The sequence below is a fragment of the Trichechus manatus genome, unplaced genomic scaffold (genome assembly GCF_000243295.1).
Source record: "Trichechus manatus latirostris isolate Lorelei unplaced genomic scaffold, TriManLat1.0 scaffold00083, whole genome shotgun sequence".
Taxonomy (NCBI): Eukaryota; Metazoa; Chordata; class Mammalia; order Sirenia; family Trichechidae; genus Trichechus; species Trichechus manatus.
In genome coordinates this window covers 1,100,591-1,118,366 of record NW_004444019.1, presented here as the reverse complement: position 1 = coordinate 1,118,366, position 17,776 = coordinate 1,100,591, and the positions used below count along the sequence as shown (strand labels likewise).

Here is a 17,776-nt window from a genome sequence, read left to right as displayed (position 1 = left end):
AATAAATCCCTTAAGGATATGATTATTGCTTGAGTAGCTAATCTTCCAGAAAGAAAAGATTAAAAACAGAACAAACAAACAAACAAAAACCTGAAATACTGTCACTCTTTTTTATCCCCATGGAATATTTAATAGAAACAAACAATAAAGTTGTGATGAAGCTGTAGTATGCAAACTCACCAGACTTGTCGGGCTGTCATGATTTGCTCTGTGTTTTTTGTATGTTGACCAAGATAGGAATAATCAGTGTTCCCAGGCAATAATTACATTCACGCATTAAAAAAAAAAAAAAGACTTAAACTTTAGAAAGAAAAATTTAAATGACTAAAACATAAGAAGAAATAACCAATTACACACATAGGTTGAGACAAAAATACTAATATAATCTCACATCTCACTAGTCAAGACATAAGGAGGCCTGATGACGCAGTGATTAAACACTTGGCTGCTAACCGAAAGGTTGACAGTTCAAACTCACCAGCCACTCTGGCAGAAAGATGTGACAGTTTGCTTCTGTAAAGCTTTATAGCCTTGGAAAACCTATGGGGCATTTCTACTCTGTCTATAGGGTCACTATGAGTCAGAAGAGACTTGATGGCAATGGGTTTGGATTTTTTTTTGGGATCAACATATTGAGGATTCAGTTTGAGAACATCATTGTGATCTTTCCAAATAAGTTAAATAATTTGCAAAAATATGTCATGATATGAGTTGGCAGAAGTTTTCACGTGTCCCTTCTTTTTTTTGTCCTTCTCCATTAGCTCCTGAAAGATTTAGGAGCTTCGGATCTATCATATCTCCACAAAACAAATCCACAAGGAATAGAATTAGGGCTGGGGACAATGAGGTCAGATATTTGAAAGTAGCTGTTTTAGCTAGTGTTGCTGTAACAGAAATACCACAAGTGGGTAACTTTTAATAGACAGAAATTTATTTTCTCACAGTTTAGAAGGCTAGAAGTCTGAATTCAGGGCATCAAATATAGGCGAAGGCTCTCTGTTGGCTCTGGGGGAGATCCTTGTCTCTTTCACCTTCTGTAGCCCCAGCGCTCTTTGGTTCCTTGGCGATCTTCACATGGCATCTATCTCCCTCAGTATGTGCTCAATTCCGTGTCTAATCTGCTCTTTGTATAATTCAAAAGTGATTAAGTTTAGAACTGTCTTAGTTATCTAGTGCTGCTATAACAGAAATACTACACGTGGATGGCTTTAATAAACAGAAATTTATTTTCTCACAGTTTAGGAGGCTAGTAAGTCTGAATTCAGGGCGCCAGCTCTAGAGGAAGGCTTTCTCTCTCTGTCAGCTCTGGGAGAAGTTTCTTGTCTCTTTTTAACAACTGTGGGACCAGCGCTCCTTGGAGATCTTCATGTGTCTTGGCACCAATCTTCCCCAGAGTCTAGGAGCTTCTTAGCACAGGGACCCTGGGTCCAAAGGATGCACTTTGCTCCCAGCTCTTCATTCTTAGTAGTATTAGCACCGCCCCCCCCCACACTTCCTTCTCCTTTTATATCTCAAAAGAGATTGACTCAAGATACAACCTAATCCTGTAGATTTTGTCCTGCCTTATTAACATAACTACCTCTAATCCTGCCTCATTAATAGCATAGAAGTGAGGATTTACAACACATAGGGTAATCACATCAGGTCACAAAATGGAGGGCAACCAAACACTACTAGGAATCATGACCTAGCCAAGTAGTCTATTTTTCAGAGACACAACTCAATCCATAACAGGATGCATCCTGCACTGATATGATCTCATTAGTATAGCAAAGAAAATCCTATTCCGTAGGATTACATCCAAAGGTATGGAGGTTAGGATTCTAACACAAATGGGGGGGGGGGTGTCAAAATTCAGTCCATAACTGTAGCCAAAGCCTTTCTTTACACAGTACCTCATATAGAAGCCCAACGTATAAAAAAATATAGGCGTCATGGGGTATGTGTGTGATGGGGGGGTGGAATTTACTTGCTTTGCTGTATTTTTACTTGTTGCCTGAGACATCACTTTGAAACTTCTAGTGCTCTGTGGAGTATGAGAACCACTGCCTAGCTGACCAAGGCTATATCTGCAGCTTAAATTTGTATTTAAATTACAGATTCTGTGGTCCACAGAGGCTGGTTTCTCCCCAAAGAATATTAAAGGTTCTAGGTTTTTTGTTTGAATGAGATAATATTGTAACTATCACTAAAGTGTAGCTTCCTTTGTGAAGAAGTCCAAAATCCACTTACTAGCAAATGAAAACACTATTCTACTTAGGATCAAACAGGAGATTTTATGTTCAATTAAAACTGACTGTGGTCTCAATTAGATAGGAAATACACAAGCAGAGGGCTGGAATTTGGCCCAGATCCTTCTATTGAAATTCTTAGTACTCAGTAGCTTTAATAGTGAATGTCAATCTCTCCTTTACTAGTTGCTCCTCTCGTTTCTCGTGTGTTTGTATACACCAGAATAAGGTTCTTGAGTAGATTAAGAGAGAGAGTGAAAGCACTTAGGAGAGAGAAAGGCAGTGTGGTGAGGAAGCAAAGGAATCCGCAAAAGCTCCGAGAATGAAATTCCACACATTATTACATAATGGGAGGGCTAGGGAGGAACCCTGTGGCAGCTTGCTAGTTGTCTGCCAGTAGTCATTCCCCCTTGGTCCTCACTAATAGAACCTCAAAGTGTTAACTGGGAACACACCAAGCAAAGTAAATATGACATTTCTGAACTCCATTGTGGCTGAATGAGTTCATGTTATTAGGTTCAGGCCAAAGAGATGTTAGTACAAGTGTTGTATGGAAGCTTCTAGGACATTTCCTTAAGATTAATGCTGTGTCCCCTGCCCTTTCCCTTTCCCTTTTTTCCCTTCACTTTCCTGCTGGCTAGCCTGCAGATAATGGGGTTAGTGTCATGCCCTTAGGAATGGAAATACCCTTGCCCTTGAGAATAGAATCCACACAATGTGGAGTAACAAGCAAGAGAGATTGACAGAGACAGAGAGAGTGAAGGAGACAGGGAGGGAAAACGAGGGAGAGCGAGAGAGAGAAAACTCCTATCTCTTTAAGTCACAGTGACTGGGTTTTCATTACGTGCAGCAAAACTTGATCCTTAATGATATACTTTCTTTCCTGCTTGTGTGTGTGAATGTGAATGTACATGTGTGTATGTGTACACCATTTGAGGTGTTTGGGGATGAGAGAATAAAGATGCAAGAACAAGTGAAACTACTCTCTCAGTTTGTCCACTTCTAGAGAGGGGCATATCAGAGGAATCCAAATACACACACAATTGCATTGTCTCTCACCCTAATAGGGCTATATACCAAAACCAAACCCATTGCTGTTGAATCAATTCTGACTCATAGCAACCCTACAGGACAGAGTAGAACTGCCCCATAGGGCTTTCAAGGCTGTAATCTTTACGGAAACAGACTGAAACATCTTTTTCCCGCAGAGCAGCTGGTGGGTTTTGATTCGCAGCCGAGCATTTAACTACTGCGCTACCAGGGCTTCTTCGTAATTCATGGGCCTTCATGAAACATGTCTAGTGCTTTGGCTATAAAAACTCTGCTAATCACAATGTTTGTAGCTTTTTTTTCCTTTCACATTATTAACATAACTTAAAAACAATATGCAAATGTCTTAGTCATCTAGTGCTGCCATAACAGAAATACCACAAGTGGGTGGTTTTAACGAAGAGAAGTTTATTTCCTCACAGTCAAAGTAGGCTAAAAGTCCAAATTCAGGGCATCCGCTCCAGGTGAAGTCTTCCTTTCTCTGTCGGCCTTCTCATCAGTGTTCCCCTGGACTAGCAGCTTCTCGGCGCAGGGACCCCGATCCAAAGGACGCGCTCTGCTCCCGGCACTGCTTTCTTATTGGTATGAGGTCCCTCTGTCTCACTGCTCACTTCTGTCTTTTATATCTCAAGAGATTGCCTCAGGACACAATCCAGTCTTGTAGATCAGGTCCTGCCTTACTAACACAACGGCCCCCCATCCTCCCTCTTTAACATCATAGAGGCAGGTTTACAACATACAGGAAAATCACACAGTACCGGGAATCATGGCCTAGCCAAACTGGTACACACGTTTTTTGGGGGACATAATTCAAACCATGACAGCAGGTTACCACTGGGAGGGAATTATGTAACTGTGAGTATTACCTACAATGTTGCACAGTAGTGAAATGACAGAAAATATTCAGCAATATGTTACAAATCAGTTTATAACATAAGTTGGTATGGCAATCTCCACAGAGATTTCAATTAGGCTTGTGCTGATATATATTCTTGTTTTTTTAAACATTCTAAAAGTAAGCATTGGTCAAGGGAGTTTAGGGCTAAAGAAAATTGGAATAGACATAAAAATTCAGTTATGTTTCTGTCTACTTCTTTTTCTCTGTTCACAGGCTTTCTATGTTTGAGGGGACTTTCTGCTGGTGCTTCTAACCTCTTGCTCTAGGTATGAGGCCATTCATTCATTCAACAGCATTTATTGGGCACATTTTGTGCGGTAAGCCTTCTGCTGGGAGCCACTGTACTAGGAGAGGCCAAGACAAAGAAGACAAGCAGACAATGAAAGAATTTTGGATCTACGTATCTTAAGCAGAATAGAAAGAATTTTTGTGGACCTAATGCTGAAAAAAACTGTTTAGGAGGCTGCTTTATGGCTTGAAAAGGAAGTTTTATGAATCTCTTCACAGAAATTACTTTCTTATTTTCATTTACTATAATTGTTCCAATCAAAGCTTGGGGAAAATGTGATTACTGAATTTAAAGTTGGTTATTAAATGAGTATATGTATGAACTGTAAATTAAAACTATAACGTTTTAAAACTAGAAACTAAAACATCAGTGCAATAGTAAGAAGTTTCTCTTATCAAGGACATTTTAAGGCTTCTGGGCACTAAAATCTCATTTTACAGTGTCTGAAACCACAATATAATAACAATGAAGCTTGAAATGATGATTTGAATGCAATGAAAGATCTAAAAATTTTAACGTGAGTAAAAATTGAAGGCACATAGTAGAGTTGGAACTTATCAGCACACAGAACAGTCTACTGACATATTTCCAGTCACCTGTTTAACCAAATAAACTTATGATATAGGTATTATTGGAGAATCCCTTTCATCTTGGCTCTCCTATTGAAGTTGCTAGAACCTGTGTCTCTAAACTTTACATGTGTATAGTACCTTGCATCTTGCCTTTTAGAGCTCCTTTCATGTCGCTGTAATTAATGGCTTATATGATAGTTTTCCTAAGTAGGATGTGAGTTCCAGGAACAAAGGGAACAAGGAATTATATTTCTTATGCCTCACAGATGTTCCGGAACTCAATAAATGGGGAAATGGTTCATCAATCAATCAGTGAATGAATAGTGTATAAGCATAGTAAAGCACTATGCTGGTACCGTATAATACTCAAACATACATTCACATACCCAGAGAGAGTGAGAAATAGAGGTGGAGCCAGCTGAGAGAATCAACAGTTTGTAGTTTGTTATTGGTCCTAAAATTTCTGCCGTTAGATTAATTTCTTCAGGTTCTGTTTCTAGAAACTCCTGAGAAAACACAAATTTGATCAGCTTGATGAAGATTGTGAATATCAGAGAGCAGGTTGGAGTGGTCATGCTTTTTGGCCATGTGGAACCTTCCAGTGGCTTTCTTATGTTTGTGGAATTCCTCCACTTTTAACTCAGAAGCCAGAATCTCACCTTTCCAGTTACTCTCGCAGCCATGGTGCAGAGACTCCACGTTCAGCTGCAACCACTCAACCCACGTGGAGTCCATTCTGGGTAAGCTGAGGGAGGCGGTAGTGGCAGGAGTCCCAGTGGTAGCATCCCAGCGTAGCATTGGTGGCGCTATTAGCCAGTGGTAGTGGCCTCAAGGCGTCTCTGGATTAGTCAAGTATAGCTTCCAAGCCTGATTTTCTGGCCCTCCCAGATTCTGTGAACTAGTTAGTATAGTTTAATAAATTCCATTTCTGCATAAACTAGGTAGAATTTGCAAGAAAAAGCGTGGCTAAAAGCAGTATATAAAAAGAACACACAAAGAGAAAAAACCTTTGATAAGGGAAGGAGGAAAGAAAGGCAGAGACCATTCCTGAATCAGAAGGCTAGGGACAATTTAATGTTTATATTAGATTTAGATAAAACATGTTAGTTAAGCTCTTCACATACAGTATACATTGTGCAAATGCTTTCTCATTCATTGTCTTATTTGATGCTCTTAAAATTTTATGAGAAGGAATGCTTATCATTTTAAGATAGATCTAAGACTCAGAGAAAGTAAATGTTGGGAGAATTGGGAATCCCAGGTTTCCACTCTGAGTCTCATGGTCTCTTTGCTATACGCAAATGCCAACTGCTATATGGTCCCAGAAGAGGTCAACAGTGAAATTTATGTTGCATATTATATTTTAATTTTAAGGCTTCTGGGCACCAAAATTCAGGGAGATAGTTAAATAATTGGACTTTTCCTTTTTGTTAATATGCAGTTCAATTTAATGTACTTTCACTGAGTTTTCAGTCAATATGTTAGACTACAAACAAATCTCAGCAAACCAGATGGGGTTTTGTTCAGGTAAGTAGCTACCTGCCTGATAACTCTATCCAGGTCAGAAAATCATCACAAAGGAGTATCAGGCCATACAATCATTTATTTTTCAACTTTTCTTATAGAAGAATAGTAATTTTGAGCCTTAAATAGTTTTATAATTTTTTTGAAAATAAAAAGATACTGGTTGTTGTTCTGGTTGAATTTTCTGACGGCCCTGAGAATTTGAACAGGTACCATTTAAATTATTTTGTTCCATCTTTAGAAATATTCTTTGGAAAGAACTCAGCGAGAGCATAAAAGATTTGATACTTCTCTTGGGCTGCTTAAAGGATAACAAATAAAACGCTGGTTTTTGAGAACAGCCAACCTACGTGAAGGAGAAAGGTGTAAATTAAGGGGGAAAAGAGTATCGTCTGAGAACCTGGTGCACAATAAGATAAAAACAGGGTTTTTTTTCTATTATTTCCTTTTTGGGATTTTTCTTTTTAGAATTATTATCAACAGTCAATCATATTAGTCTTACCTGGAAAGGAAAGAAATGAATAGGCATGTACAAGACTTATTGAATAAATTGTTTCATTTTGTAAAGAGTCTTTCAAACATACGCTAGAGGGCAGCAATGTACCATTAAACAGTCAGTATTAGTAGCTCAGAATTCCTTGCAAAGCTAATATTAAACGGGAAAGTAACCAGATTGTAAATTAATGAAAATTGAAAAAAATGTATTAGAACTACTAAAAGCAGAAATGCATTTCAGACCATGTGACTTGTATTTGAATATAGTTTGGTTAACAGATATTAAGGATGGTCTCAATATTAGAGGGTGACAAGAAGAGTATTGGAAGGATATAGTATTATGGATAGTAAAGGGTATATTTGAGAGCCATTAGAAATATGAAACCATGGAAACATTAGCTGCATTCTGTGATGCCTGAAATTAGTCCAGATTTAGTAAATTCTGGATGACTTTGCAGTGGATTTAGAATAAATAGGTCTGAAAAGAACTAGAGGAGACACATTAAATATTTTTATGAACTATCAAAAGAATAGTGAAAAATCTAGCTATGATTTGTTATTTACTTGGAAGTTTATTTAAATGGATCAGATTATAAGAGCCTCTGAAATATTTACAAATCAAACTCTACACATTTCTTTCTGAGATAACTGGAAAACATGTATGCTAATTAACTTATGAGGTGAACAAATTATGATACTTTCTTGTCTAAAATAAAAAAACGATTCTAGATACTAAATTGTTATTGAAGTTAGATACAAAGTAGCATTTCTATTTAATTTATCATCTCATTATTTTTGAGAGACATATTATATTTAAATTACCAAAGGGGAAGATACGGAACTGGATACGTGTTTCTCCCTCTCAAAGAACTTTCAATTTAACTGAGGAAATAAAGTATATTTATAAATGTCTGTGGATACAGGATGGCATGTAGACGTTGAGCAGGAGTGAAAAACAGTAGAGGAAAAGAACATTGATCAAATAATACTGGGGTCTCAGCTGTATGACAGATTTCCTTGATTCCAATCTCAATTGTCCCAGGATGGTAGTGGTTAATCAGGGCTTGAAGAAGGAAAAGGAATGTGGCTAGAAAGGGAGAAGAGCATTACTACCGACGGCGGCTGTGTCAGGTGGTCCCACTCCTTTTTTTTTTTTTTTTGGCTTTAACAAAGAGAAGTTTATTCTTTCACAGTCTAGGAATGGTCCCACTCCTTAATTTCCTGCCAATAAGTCTGAGTCTTCCTTCAGTCTCACCACGTTTCCTCCTTCCCTTCCTTCGCAATACAAGAGGTGTCCCTCAGGTGTTCTCAAGATCCCACCTATCTGATCTCCTCTAGCCCTAATGTTACCCTAACATTATCATTTAGCAGCTTCTCTCCTGTACCTGAGAAGCCCTGGTGACACAGTGGTTAAGTGCTTGGCAACTAACCTAAGGATCAGCGATTCAAACCCACCAGTTGCTCCGGAGGAGGAAGATGTGGCAGTCTGCTTCTGTAAATATTGCAGGCTTTGAAACCACATGGAGCATTTCTATTGTGTCCTATAGGGTCATTATGAATTGGAATCGACTCAACAGCAACAGGTTTTTTCTCCTGTATCTCTAGCATATGTGTCTCTCCTGCTGTAAATGTGAACACCTTTACATGTTTCCAATGTGTATATGAAACACACACAAGATAAAACCAAAAACAAAACGATAAATTCCAAGTACCTTTCTTACTCTTGCCTCTTCAAAATCAAAATGATTTATTGAGTTATATATCCTTACTCTCTCTACTTCTTCTATTTCTTCCTCACAGCTTGCCACTATTACCCCAAATATTCTGACTTCTACCCACACAAGTCCAGTCCAGCTGTTTCACCAAGGTTAACAGTGACCTCCCTGTTGGCGGGCTATATCTCACTCTTCATGCTTCATGACTACCAGACAGGCAGAATTTGACACTGCTGACCTCTGTTTCTTTGTTGAAATGATCTTTCCTTGGCCTGTAAGACACTATGGGCTCTAGGTGTGCTATCTCTGGCCACTTGTCAATTTCCTGTGAACTCCTCTCTTCTGTCTGTTGCTTACTTGTTGGGTATTATGCAAGATTCTTTATTCTAGATGCTCTCCTCATTCTAAAAAGTATCACCGTAAGAACTTCTTTATTATTGTTATTATTTTCACTGATTAAGACTTCGTTTGAAGTAATGGAAATCAAACTGAACTTGATTACACATAAAGAAGGGGTTTTTTTTTTGTTGTTGTTGGTAAAGATATAAGGCTACCTCATAGACCTTAGGTCCATGCAGCTAGGGCTCCAAAAGAGACCTAACCAGGGACCAAGCATTGTAAATTACCCAGAAATTCCTTGGTCTCTGTTCTCATGTCTACATTTTTCTTCATGCTAGCATCATGCTTCTTACTGGACCCTGGCTCTCTCTGTTTCCTTCTCTACATGAAGGAAAATGACTGCTAAAACAACAGCCCAAGTTTACATCTTTTATGTTCAATGAGCATGTATCTGACACTGGAATCTCTTAGAACCAGCTCCAAATTCCCTGGTTCAATTTGACTATTGTACCCACTCCTCATTCAGTGAACCTGGAAGGGGCAGTCATATTGTATAAGCATGGCTGTTCTCTCTATTATACTGAGAATAGGGGCAGAGAAGTTGTCTTAGTCTGGTTTCTCTAGAGCAGCAAAACCAGTAAAGTGTATATATATATATATATAGAGAGAGAGAGAGAGAGAGAGATTGTAGAGTCTGGGACGTCCCAAATCTGTGGATCAGGATAGAGGCTTCTCCTGATTCACTTAGCCGCAGGGACTGATGAACCCAAGATTGGCATGTCGGAGAGCAAGGCTCTTGCTCACAGGCTGGGAAGATCAACAAATCCCAAGATCAGCATGTAAGCTGCTAGCTCAAGTCCAAAGAACAGGAGGTCAGACAAACCAGAGCCAGTTGCAGGATCCAGAGCAGGCAAAAGCCAGTAAGTCTGCTTATATTTGGATGAAGGCCGCATGCCCAAGGAAACTCTTTCAACTGATTGGCTACTCACAACAGATCCCATCATGATCACATATAAACACTGAGAATCATGGCTCAGCTAAGCTGACACACAATCTTAACCATCACAAAAGGGGAATCCCAGTGGTTGTCCATCGTGAGTCTCAAAACTTCATTTTCCATCTACAAGTAGGTTTCTTGATTTCAAATCAATATCTCAAAATGCAGCTTGGCTTGATGTCCTGCAAGAATCTCAAATGCAACACGTCCAGTGCTTAACTCATGACCCCTCCTCACCTATCTGGCCTAATAACCTACATGTTGGTCCTCAGCAGTGTTTCAAGTCTTCATTGGCCTTCCTCCAGGACATGTCCCTTGTCATGCCTGGCCACTGGTCCTCCTGTTGTCCAGGAGGGTTGATGAGATGTGTGGTCTGCTCTCTTCACATGGTCAGGGAGTTCCCAAGCCCCTTCTCTTCTGCTGACTCACACTCACTTCAGCTCCTTCTAGAACTATCAGTCCTCTGAGTCCCAGCCATGTCCTCCATCTGTGCCGCTTCGGCTATGGCTTCACCTCACCCCACAACACTCTGGCCCAGAGCAGTCATGCTGCCTGTCTTCATTCTTAGCAAGTGATCTTGGGCAAATAACCTTAAATTCTTTGAGCCATAATTCATTCATAAAATGGGGATATCCTCCTTTCCACCTCAACAAACCTGTTACAATATTTTTTTCCTTTTTTTTTACTTAAAAATACTACACACAAAGTCAGGTCAAGGTACTAAGAAGCCTCACAAATGCATTGCTTTAATCTGATTTGGACAAAAAACCAAAAACCAAACCTGTTGCCGATGAGTCGATTCTGACTCATAGAGACCCTTTAGGACAGAGTAGAACTGCCCCATAGGGTTTCCAAGGAGTGGCTGGTGGACTTGAACTGTTGACCTTTTCGTTAGCAGCCGATCTCTCAACCACTGCACCACCAGAGGTCCTGATTTGGCCCATCCTTGAAACATGTGACTATATGAATGATTGTATGATTTAATCATCCAGCATTTACTGAAAGTTTTGCTTTATGTTGTATTAATAGAAATCTAAATCAAGCGGGGAATAAGAAAACATCTTGACTGAATTCTTCAGAGAGCATCTGAATTGGACTCCACTTCTGATCCTGTCGGCCTCTCTCTAAGGCATAAAACAATGCCCTAAAGATTCTATTGGCAAAGTCACCTGCCACAGTTGAGACTCCTGGGGGAGGATGGGATAGAACCATTCTTCCATTTCAGGGATACTCCTTATCATACTTGTGTAACCAGTCAAGGATGGTCTACGCTACATGGTGAGTTTATAGTATTTTTGAGGGGTTGGGAGGAAGGGAAGGAGTAATTATTTTTACATGCCCGGTGTGTTGGCAGAGCTATTTCTGTCTCACTAGTATGAAAGAAGAGAAAAACAAAAAAAAGTGAGAAAATGAGGTAGTTTTAGGAATAACAGTAGTTACAAGGATGTTCTAAGACAGTGCTACTATTTTATTGTTATTAGTGAGACTAATAGTGTGAGAACAGCAGTATCTCGAAGCTTTTTAGAAATGCAAATTTCCGGCCCAGGAATGTGTTTTTGCAAGTGCTCTAGGCAATTCCTCTGCTTGCTAATGTTTGAGAAGCTCTGCCCTGAAAGATCAAGACCTATCTAATAGTTCACAGGGATTTCCATAAACCCCTACTCTGAGAGAGAGAGAGAAATACACAAAGGCTTCTGCTGCTTTCAAGATGCTACTTCCATGTTTCTATTTCATGTGCCCCTGGGGCAAACTTTGGCTAGTCTACATTGCTACAGTAGCCAAACAGCTGTTCTCATGCCTAGGATAACTTCTTAATACCCAAGCAAGGCTTTTACATGCTTTAAAAAAAGCATGTTATCTGCTGTGCTATTAAGTCCTACATGATGGCTATTAATCAAGTTTGCAGCTAAGACAGTTAAAAGCTTCTTGACATGTGAATGATCTCGTTTCACTTTATCCCTTACTCCTTTCAGGAAGGAGAGAGACTCTGTAAAGAATAGCCTCTGACTGAATGGTTCAAACCTGTTGAGTTTAGTATATTTTTTAAGAATAGAACTTTAGCAGCACATTTAACCTTATTGAGCTATCTGATATTCCCAGGAGGTAAAATTCTCGCATGATCAAGAAGTCGTATGATTTTTCTTCGGTACTGGTTAGGGTTATGCCATGCTTCTTAATTCACTTAAACAATAAGAACTCCCCTGATCAGTTCAGTTCATAGAACAGACACAGTTATGTTAGGATATATACTCAAATTTTACACCTTGCATTTGTCTGCATCCTATAAAGGATTCTGAAATGCTTTATTCACATCAGATTCAAACACACACACACACACACACACACACACACACAATGATGGGAGAGAGGGAAACAAAGTATTATCTGTTATAGATTTAAACCTTTACATAGAAACATAACAATGAACAATTTGAAAACGTGTAGTCATTTTGCCTATTGGGGCAGTCTAACGTACTGTCTTATGGCATAGTCTCTTGAATTCCATTGCCTGGGTGAGAGTTCCAGGTCTACCACTTACTATCTCTTAGTCCTTGGGTAGATTTCTTAAAATTTTTGTATCTAAGTTTCTGTATCTGTAAAATGAGGATAATAACAAAATCTCAAAAGTCAACACGAGGATTATATTAGTTAATGCACGTAAAGCCCGTAGAACAGTGCCTGGCATTTGTTAAGCATGCAGAAAGTATTTGTAATTATTGGTATAGAATTATTTGTTTATTTTTGACAAAATAGGAAATATGGATTTCTTTTTGTCCTTTCCAAACAGTTTGAGATCTCTTCAGCTGGGGGATAAAGCCTAGAAAAAGGAGTTACTTCAGGGGCTAACGTGGGGTGGGGGTACATAGATGGAGCAAGTGTAGGGACCAACTCTATGCTTCCAACCTCAATGCCTTCTGGCTTCTAGGCTTGTTTTCCTCCCTCCCACTCCAAATAATTCTCATTGCTCTGAACAGGATAAGGGAGCACTACTTTTTTTTTTTTTTGAGTGTGCGTGATTTTTAAAAATGTATTTTATTACTTGTAATAGACTTCAAAGACGCATAGTCTTTAACTGACAGAAAATATAATGGTGCATCAGATTCAACCAGTCCCCCAAACGTTATTCTTCACTGTTATGTTCTATATAAATATAAGAAGAAGAGAACACCCACAAATGGAGCTTTCTGAGAGAAATCCCGGGTAGCATGGGTTTTCTTCTGTTTGTGAAGTTTAGAGGAATCTTTTTAACATAATAAATCACAATGAGTTTCTTGAACCATCAAAAGGACTGAAAGGCAGGGCTAGTCACTCATTTTCTTACTACTAAAGTACATTTATCATGGTAAGTCAGAGAAGAAATATGCAGGGTTAAATGCAGATTTGAATAATTTATACAAAGGACAAAATACTAACATGCAAAAAAATGATGTTTGACACTGGAGTTCCTTCTGAAAAAATTTTATTTTATTAGATTTCAAGGAAAGTAAGCTTATTCTAAAGACTAACAGATTTGTGATAACCTTTTAAACAAAAATTCTTTCCCAATGAGAGATATCTATAATTAATTTAGGAAGACAATATTAAAAACTGATAACAATATTTAGACCAGAAAACATCATACAATTTTATAAGTTTATAGCTTCTTTTATATCATTTTCACATTTGAAAATCTTGCCAGTGATTATATATTATTGTTTTATAATTTATTTTATTTTTTGTTGTTGAGAATATCTCAGCAAAACCATAAACTAATTCAAGTTTCTACATGTATGATTCTGTGACATTGATTACATTCTTTGAATTGTGCAGCCATTCTCATCCTCCTTTTATGTGTTGTTCCTCTACCACTAACATAAACTCACGCTTCCTAAGTCTGCTATCTAATCTTTTGAGTTGCTGTTGTCAATTTGATCCCATATAGATAGTTGTTAAAAGAGCACAATGCTCAAGGCAGATGTTCTTTACCAGTTAAGCTAAACTATTGTTTGGTTTTAAGAAGATTTCAGGGGATATTTTTGTTTAAGGTTTAAAGGTTTATCTCAGGACAATAGTTTCAGGGGTTCATCCAGCCTTTAGGGCTCCAGAAAGTCTGGATTCCATGAGAATTTGAAATTTTCTTCTGCATTTCCTCCCTTTTGATCAGGATTCTTCTATATATATTTTTTTTTTCTAAAGACTTTTAAAAAATCACTCCCAGAATAATAATCTACTTTATTTTGTGCTCCCTGGTTTAGTTCTGTTGTTGTTGTTAGTTGCTGTTGAGTTGATTCTGAATCATGGCAACCCCATACGTTACAGGTTACAGTATCTGCACAGTGTTTTCTAGGCTATAATCTTAACAGAAGCAGATCACCAGGACTTTTCTTCCTTGGTACCACTGGGTAGGTTCAAACTGCCAACCTTTAGGTTATCAGTCAAGCACAAACCTTTCGTGCCACCTAGAGACCTTGGTTTAGTACTATGAAGTTCAAATAATGATTAATGACCTTTTTAAATAGAAAATAAAATTTGGGCAAATTAAGATATTCATAAACAAGATCAGTGACACATATGTCTGATGTTGGAAGATGTTCTCCTAAGGTTGCTTTTTCATGACTTTTATTAGTAAGAATGTACTTGCCATGGTCCATGGTTGGTTAAAGTTCCCTTTCAGGCTATAGAAGGGCTTCTACTGAGATATTCAAAGTGCATTAATGAATTTTCAAGTTTTATTACTACAGAATGACACAGTAAAATCATCTGGGATCCGCATTAAATCAGAGAGTTTCATCACAAAGTGACTCGGTTTCATGCTACTGCATGGTGAATGAGAGTCTCACAATAAAGCTACACCATGAACTTCTATATATTGTACAGTACACCAATAGCATTTTACAACAGAATTACATGATAAGCTTCCCTGTGCTTTACTCTAAATCAATGGAGATTCACAATAGGATTCACCTTTTAGCTTCTATGAATTGCATGGTAAATCAAGTGTCTTTATTTTAAACTGGGTAGTTGCAATCCCATTAGACAATAAAGTTATAGACATACCATTTCTGATAAGAACGAAGTCCTATCACCAAGACTTGCTTCAAGATAGCTAATGAGTTTCTCAAGAACAAAGGTAGTACTTTCTATGGCATCAACAACTGGAGTCACTTAGAGAAAAGGAGCAAAACTTACTGGAAGAGACAAAACAATCTCATGAACTACAAAGTCATGAAGGAACTGAAGGCTAGGAGAAGTCTTTCTATTGATGGGAGGCGATATTGTCGAAGACGAAAGGATTCAGAGAGAATGAGGAAGTAGTAGCAGGGAATGGGATAGGCTACTGGTCAAGCATTAATTGAAAATTCCATCTATTAATTAGCAAAAAGTTTATTCTTTCTTGGCAGAGAGAAATAGTTCTTGATTCTATGTTCTCCTTTATTAAAACATTTTTGGGATGTAGCATTAAAGAGAAATAATTTCTAGAGGAAATATTTTACCAACCTTGAAAGTTTCTCAATTCTGGAAACTTTTTGCCTTTTCAGTACAACACCATTAATTTTCTATTGACTAATTTTAAGTACAGTGAGTTCAGATTGGGTTTTAGTCTATCAAAGGGGGAAGGAATTATAAATATCAAATTTGATTTTAAAGAAATTTTACCTATGAGATGAACAAATGACGTAGACCTTTCAGACAATCCAAAGTGTGAGGTTTCTGAGTAGATACAGAACTGTAATATTTTGGGAATGGAGAGATACCAAGTATCCCTCACTCTTCTTTTAAACATGAGGAGCCCAAGGTCCAGAAATTTTTATATGACTTGCCCAGGGCTGTTAGTTACTGGCAAAGCCGAAATTATGTCAGGATCTGCTAATTCCCAGTATAGTTTTTTTTTTTTTTTTTTACTACACTGTACAATGTCAGCTATTATCCTATTTTTAAATAGGATTTTTGTGCTGTCACTGGAAGTTGTAAAATATTTTTACCCATGAATTTGCCCTTTTACTTGCATTTTACCATGTTTTAAAGCCCCATTGGTTTTCTGCCTAAAGGAATTTTGAATTGAATAGCCTTCTGGGTTCTAAATTTGTTTTAAAACTCATTTTAAGTGGCTCATAAAACTGTGTGCTTTTCCTGCTTGAGTTTGGGCCCATCCCCTGCTTTAAATTCACTTAGACATAAACTGGAGATAATTTTTGATTTCTTTCTACTTCGCAACCACCAGTCAGACTATTGCGATCCTGTTTTATGTTCTTACTGACAGAAACTGAGGTACGAATCCCAGCTCCTGAGGTGAATTTAGAGCGCCTTGGACCAGATTCAAATACACTAAGGTGGTGGTGGTGGGGGAAGGCATGGAGTGAATTTTAAATAAAAAGTATATTCAAATCTGTTCTAGAAAAATGCCAGCAGGTGTCAATGACTCATAGTCCTCTAGTCCTTTATCACATCATTAGCTTTTGATTGCTTGACCCTGGATGCTCATTGCTATATCAGTGTGTGCTGATGACTTCCTATTTTCTCTCAAATATTTTCTCTAAAATATCTCCCCATTCAACTTAAAGCTTTTATTGACAATGCCCTCTGAGAATTGTAGTAGCAGAAAAATTGGTTCTGTTTTTAACACCTTTACCACTAATCCTCAATAATCTTTGAGATTTTAATTTCATCTACTACATGCCCAATCTTACACAGACATTACAGGCAAATTTACCAGGAGCCCAGAGCTCCTAACACCCTGCCTTCCGTTCTCCCTACCACAGCTCTGAAATATACAGGGGACAAACTTTTAAGAGTTTACAATGGATATTATATAAGTGTTGTGTGTGTGTGTGTGTGTGTGTGTGTGTGTGTGTGTGTGTGTGAGAGAGAGAGAGAGAGTGAGTGAGAGAGAGAATTATTTGTGGGTAGATGTATTTTAGCAAGTTAGAAATAGAAAGTCATCTGTATTTCGCTCAGTGAAAGGTAATATTCACATTTGGCTTAAGAAATATATCTGTTGGGTGAACAAATGAAATTAGGATATGTGTTTCTTTCAAATTTCAGCTTTTGACACTTAAAGTATTTTGATCCAGCAGAAACAGGACAACTAGAAGCTGCAGGCCCAGTTCACTGCCCCCTGTTGGAGCTGCATTCACGCTGCAGACAGATGTTCCCATGTCATCACACTCAGTGACAACTCTACAGTTGCAGCGTGGAGAGTGGATGAAGGAAAAGAGATAGGTGAACCAAGGGGAAAAAAACAAAACAAACAAACAAATAAATGTGGACTGATTACTTCCACCCCTTAAAGCAGTGGTTCTCAATGTTGGCTGCACACTGCAGTTACCTAGGGAACTTAAAAAAATACGGATGTCAGGTGCTGCCCCCAGACATCCTGATGTAATTGGTTGGGGATGGGGCCTGAGCATCAGGATATTAAACTGATAATAAGTAAGGCTTATAAAAAAGCTGATTCTAATGTGCAGCTGAGTGGTTCTTAATCTTGGCCTTAAGGAATTATTGACTATCAATTCTGTTTTTGATTTAACCAGTGGTTCCCAAACCTGCCTGTTGGGAGACTGTTAAAAATACAGATTCCTAGGTCTCACCTCAGCTCAACTAGACAGAATTACTTGAAGGTGGGACTCCAAAATTCTGCATTTAAAAAATACCTCCTCAGTGTTATTCTATGCAGCCAGCTGCTTGA

At 38.3% G+C, this 17,776-nt stretch overlaps 1 long non-coding RNA gene across 1 annotated transcript; it reads left to right on the top strand.

Annotated features, from left to right (window-relative positions):
• The first annotated feature begins 5,031 nt into the window (after positions 1-5,031).
• On the top strand, positions 5,032-17,339 carry LOC111821422 (uncharacterized). Its single transcript, XR_002824845.1, has 3 exons — positions 5,032-5,780; positions 11,140-11,388; positions 17,134-17,339. It is a non-coding gene; the product is annotated as an uncharacterized LOC111821422 (long non-coding RNA).
• The last annotated feature ends 437 nt before the right edge of the window (positions 17,340-17,776 follow it).